The following is a 5,704-nucleotide window of genomic DNA, read 5'->3' as shown; positions in this document are numbered from 1 at the left end:
GTTCTTTACACCTTTGGGGCGGAAAGGCTGAATCTTACTTGCCTGGTTTCCAGCAAATAGCCATAGGTCAATTATTACTCATCTAAATTATCATTTTTAAATGTAATTACTTTCCACTTACGTTATTTAGAGCATACATGGTTAGTTTGGCAATCAGAACAAAAATATACTTAAAAATGATTTGTAAATCACAAAAAAATTTTGACAATATATTCTAAATATAGAAAATTCCTAATGAATATATCCAAATGTAATTTTAATCTTCACAGCAGTGAAATGGTCTCAGGTTAATTTAGAAATGAAAAAATTAAACAAAGAATTGCACTCAAAGAGTTTTAAGAACTTGTTTCATAACAGCTTTTCCTTGAAGATTGGTGCAGATATAATTGATTTAAATTAGCATATGATAGAGAGATCAAAAAATTAAAGAATAATTATCAAAGCACATATACATTATTTTAACATTTCACCTGGGTTGGCATGCTGAGTACTTTGAACTGAAGGAGATGGGAAGGGCCTCAGGAGCAAGGCCCTTCTGACCTTCTCCCACTTTCCTTTCTCCAGCCCCTTCGCCCCCAAGGCAGGCCATGGAAACCAGATTTCCTCTTTCCCAAAGCAAACCATGAAACCTAAAACGGTCACTTTCTGATCCACCTCTTGTGAAAATAAGTCATAAGACATTTTTCCAACAGTGTCCTTTCCTATACTAGGGTGAAGGTGTGCTACACAGAAGGCTAAGGAAAATTTGAATAAACAGGCTTTGCTGAGTTTTCCACAGTTTGTTATTTTTAGATCATACTCTTTTTTAAAATCATATTTCTACACAACTCCTATATACAACTGTTGTCAGAATTATCATTCAGAAACAGTCTTCTCTGGGTTTTGAGGTCTGCACTTCTGAAGACTTTCATGTTACTTAAAACTTTGTTAAATAAATTTGTTATGCTTTTCTCTTGTTAATCTGTTTTTGTTGTTGTTATTGTTGTTACAAGGGCCTCAACCATGTTCTTGCAATGAGTGAAGAAAAAACACTACATTTTGACCACTACATAACAAGTAAATTAAAAATTTTGGGCCACAATTTGTTGCTGCAATTCTGTAAATGAACAAGGGGACATCTGATGATTGGTTGATTTTGAATTTTTGCTCACATTTAGGAACATCTCTTCTAATTTCCACTACTGTGATAATACCAATTTGTATGTAGATGCTTTTAGTGGTGTTGCCATAGTACAGGATAGATAGTATGAGAGCAAAATAATAGTAAATTTATATATGTATTTATCATTTATATATAATAAAATTTAAGCATGTCATATTATTTATATATAATATCATATATAAAGCATATTTTTATTATTCGTGCGTTCATGTTTATTTTAAAAGCAATATTAATAAATAGTAATAATAAATAGGTGGTTAGACAAGAGTATTATAACCATAAAGCAATCTTAAAATGAGTATTTAGTGAATAATATCACTAAAGTATGAACTGTAGTTTTTGTTGAAATTTGAAACTCTGTCAATATTTATTGACAATGACAGAATTTTTGTAACTTAGTGTTTTTCTTTTTAATTTATGTATTTTAAAATACTGTGTGTGCCAAAAATATCAGTTTTGTATTTTAACACTATTTTTTAAAAGTCTTTCCACTAGTTTTCCTCTGAGTTGTCATTTTTCCAGGGGCAGAAACTATGACAAATTATCCAATTTCATAAAACTAAAGCTAGTCCCAGTGAAGGCACAATTCATCTATAAAGTGTTCTCATTGTATGTTTCATGTACAGAAAGAAACGAATGTCATAAATGTGTTACAGTTATTTTCTACTTCTTGTTTCTGCAACAATAAAAGGAGGGAGAGAGTTAAACATTTATTTACTTGTCAAACTGGACAAAATTTTTCAAAATGAACAATTATTGCTACTTTAACCACTTTAACAATTTTAGCTATCTAAAGGAAAAAAATCAAAAAATAGGAAGATTGATTTCTGCTTAGCCACTTTATTTTTTTATTTGGTGGGCAGCACATTTTATTCCCCCTAGATATTTACTTCTCTCAGAATTAAGGAGTTATTTTAGAACCATTTCAGTGTTTTCTAAAATTTAAAGTTCTCTAAGAGATGGTCTATTCTATACTTGTAATACACAAGCATTGTCTATGCTTAGGGGTATTTAGATAACAGAAAATATATCCTGTTTAAGTGCTTTTTAATGAATTGATGTTCTTAGGTCTTTATGATGCATCTTCAGTGAAGATGTAAATAGACAATTCAGTCAATAAGTCAGAGAAATAAAAGATAATTATATTTTTTGGCATTTAGAAGGTATAGCATGTTCATTAAAAAATACATTAATCATATATTTTTTGGAGAATAAAGCACTGATTTTATAGGCAGAACAAAGAATAGGTACATTACCTTTATTTTACATATTCACTTCTACAATGTGGAAAGTGACTGAATCAAAAGAAAAGAAAATTTGGATGCAGGATACAATATCTTTCTTAGCCAGCAATAATGATGAGACTTTACAAAGAAGGATTCTTCCAGTTCAGTGAGGCACATTGTGCATATAGAAAATTGCTTTTTTGCATGCAATTTGTATTTTTAGACATTTTCAATATTCTGTGATATGTGAGTTCCTGTTTGTTTGAATGTCTGGCTTTTTTAGTGAGATCATTTCTTATACATTGCTCATGCCATTTCAAACACACCTGTAACTGGGTCAATATTGTTCTGATTAATTTTTCTTGACTATTTTCCTTTCTTTCTCTTTACCATTTAACATGGAATATGCAGAGTTATATTTATGGGAGTATCTGAATTCTAGATTACAATTATCCAAAACATCATTTCCAAATTGACTTCAAAATAAAATTGGCCATCATTTTTTTGCTAATGTAAAATTTCAAATGCAAAATTACTTTCAACTCATTTGCCAATTGTCTTTTTTGAGGCAAAGAAATGCAAATAATCTACATTTTCACATTAATAATATTAATCCTTTATATCAGTGGTTGATGAACTAGATAGTCTAAAAGCCAAATCAAGACCACAGCCTACTTTTAATTTAATTTTTTAAATTTTATTTTAAAGATGTGAAGTACAATTTTGGGTTAGGTATACAAATGTTCATTATGAATGTACCCTTGCTGATGAGGTGTGCCCCCCCAGGCAGTTTCCCACTACTACCAATCCTATTCCTTATAGTATTATGATAATTGTTCAAAGTTCACTTATAAGTGAGAACATGTGGTACTCAGTTCTTTGTTTCTGTGATAGGTCACTCAGTATTATAGATTCTTAGCCCATCCAAGTTGCTGTGAACTTCATGATTTTGTCCTTTTTTATGGCTGTGTAATATTCCATCGTGGATATGTACCACATTTTTTTATCCAGTCTTCTTTCGATGGACAGTGTGGCTGATACCATGTTTTTGCTGTTGGATCACAGCCTACTTTTAAAAAATTAACTTCTGATCTAAAAATGGTTTTAACATTTTTTCAGGGTTATTAAAAAATAGTAATATGCAATGGAGACCTTATGGCCCACAAAGCCTAAAATATTATTAATATATTAAATATTAATATCTGCTCCTTTAAGAAAAAGTCGGTAGACACTTGCTGTATTACTATACACAAACACAAAAGTGTTCCTCTTCTGTGCCTCTATTTCCAGATCTTACATGTTTGAGCTCACAATCTGTTACCTCCTCTCTCTTGTTTTCTAGCCCTCCCTTTCGAGTTTTTAGACACAATCACATTCCACCACAGTATAAATTATGAAGGCTCTAAAATGACATGGGCACTGAAGAGGAGTATGTTGTTGCTTATGTAGATAATCAAATGAATTTAAATGAGATTAATATCTGCCCTTTATTTTTCAGTTCTTTATATTTGTAACCATAATGCTCTTTGTGATTTATTTTATCCATTCAAACCAGCAAACATTTATAGACTACGCATACGGTAAATAAGATACAGCCCCTCGCTCTCCTATGTTTACAGTTTAGTGAAGAAAACATAAAGTTAAGTAGGCATTACAGTATGCTATCATAACTACCACATACTATTATGTAACTGACAGTAGGTCATGGACAAAATCAAATAGTGAATATTATGGAAAACATTTAAGAGACTTGCTTTCTGCATCAGCTGGCCATTTAAATGCAAATTTCTAGCTTCATAAAGCTTTAAATGGGGACAGTGTGATTATTATCCCAATTTCTTCAGCAAAAATAAATAAATAACTTTATAGCAGTTACAGCCTGTTGCTACTTAGAAAAAAGGGAAAAAAAAGAAAGAGGAAAGATGATGGCAAAACTTGTATTTTCATGACAGCAAATCTTTAGACCTTTTGAGAAATCCCTTTAACTAGAAAGCAATTGTTCCATTTGAAAGTAAAGTTCACTGGCATGTCATTTTGAACTTAGAAGCAATGTCAGTTTTTGTCTCTTAAGGAGCAGATGGTCAGTCATGCAGGTCTTGTCAGCAGTAACAAGGCACTTCAGAGTGGAGACCCGGGAGAACAGAAAGTGAATTTTTATTTTACTTTTCAGTATGTACAACTTTATTAGCTTGAAGATTAAAGAGAATTATTTGGTTTTCATTTGCTTACTCTACTAATGATTAAGTATTTAAAAGCAATGCTGATTTAATAATTTCAACTGCACATTCATTCCAAATAATTTTCACAGGTATAGATCACAGTTTTGCTTATTGTAGACAAAGGTCCTTCACTGAGGAGTGATAGACTCTTAAGATGAACTTTGAAATCTTTGAACTCCTTTGAGGTGATATACAAAAGATTGTGGCTATGTATACATTTAGAAGGTGTATACCTTTTATCATGTAGATTCATCTAACTATGTTTTAGATTTGTTTTCTCTGCCTTATGCCTCCTAATTTAGGCTCTCCACATCTCTTACACCAACTGTTTATTGGCTCATGATTTGATCCACTAAAGTTTATCTCTTATATAGTCATTAGAGAGCTCTAGCAACTGTTGAAAATACAAGATGGAGATAAATGGAAAAATTTGTATGATAGCTTGTCAATTCCTCTATTGGCTTAAATCTAAACATTTTAGCAGGTGAACACATTTTTTCTCTTTTGCCTACACTAGATGGCAAGATTTCTGTCTTGCCATTCTTCACTTTGAACTTAAGGTGTTCTTGTCTTTGAAATTTTTCTTCTTATCCTTTTTTATTTTTTATTTCAATAGCTTTAGGTGTACAGGTGGTTTTTGGTTACATGGATACATCATATAGTAATGAAGAAGTCTGGGCTTTAAGTGTACCCATTACCCCCTAGTACACATTGTACCCGATAAATCATTTTTTATCACCACCCCCCTTCTCACATCCCCTTTTCTGAGTCTCTAATGTCCATCATACCCTTCTATGTGGCTTTTCAGACTCATAGCTTACCTTCTGATTTTTCCTTCCTGTGTTGTCACTTAGGATAATAGTCTCCAATTACATCCAAGTTGCTGCAAAAGATATTTTGTTGTTTTTTTATGACTGAATAGTATTCCATAGTATATATACATACCACATTTTCTTTATCCACTGATAAGTTCATGGGCATTTAGGCTGATTACACATCTTTGCAATTGTGAATTATGCTGTGATAAACATGCTACTGCAGGCGTTTTTTTGTATAACCTCTTTTCCTTTGGAAAGATACCAACTAATAGGATTGCT

At 31.8% G+C, this 5,704-nt stretch overlaps 1 long non-coding RNA gene across 1 annotated transcript; it reads right to left on the bottom strand.

The window, feature by feature from the left end:
- Positions 1-1,641: 1,641 nt before the first annotated feature.
- Positions 1,642-4,521, bottom strand: LOC110595682. The gene is made up of 2 exons (XR_002481985.1): positions 4,411-4,521; positions 1,642-1,838 (listed from the first exon to the last, which is right to left on the bottom strand). It is a non-coding gene; the product is annotated as an uncharacterized LOC110595682 (long non-coding RNA).
- Between the last annotated feature and the right edge of the window lie 1,183 nt (positions 4,522-5,704).

Source organism: Carlito syrichta, unplaced genomic scaffold (assembly GCF_000164805.1).
Source record: "Carlito syrichta isolate Samal-C Ts95f unplaced genomic scaffold, Tarsius_syrichta-2.0.1 Scaffold303380, whole genome shotgun sequence".
NCBI lineage: Eukaryota > Metazoa > Chordata > Mammalia > Primates > Tarsiidae > Carlito > Carlito syrichta.
Note: the sequence above shows the minus strand (reverse complement) of the source record. Positions and strands in the feature narration are given on the sequence as shown.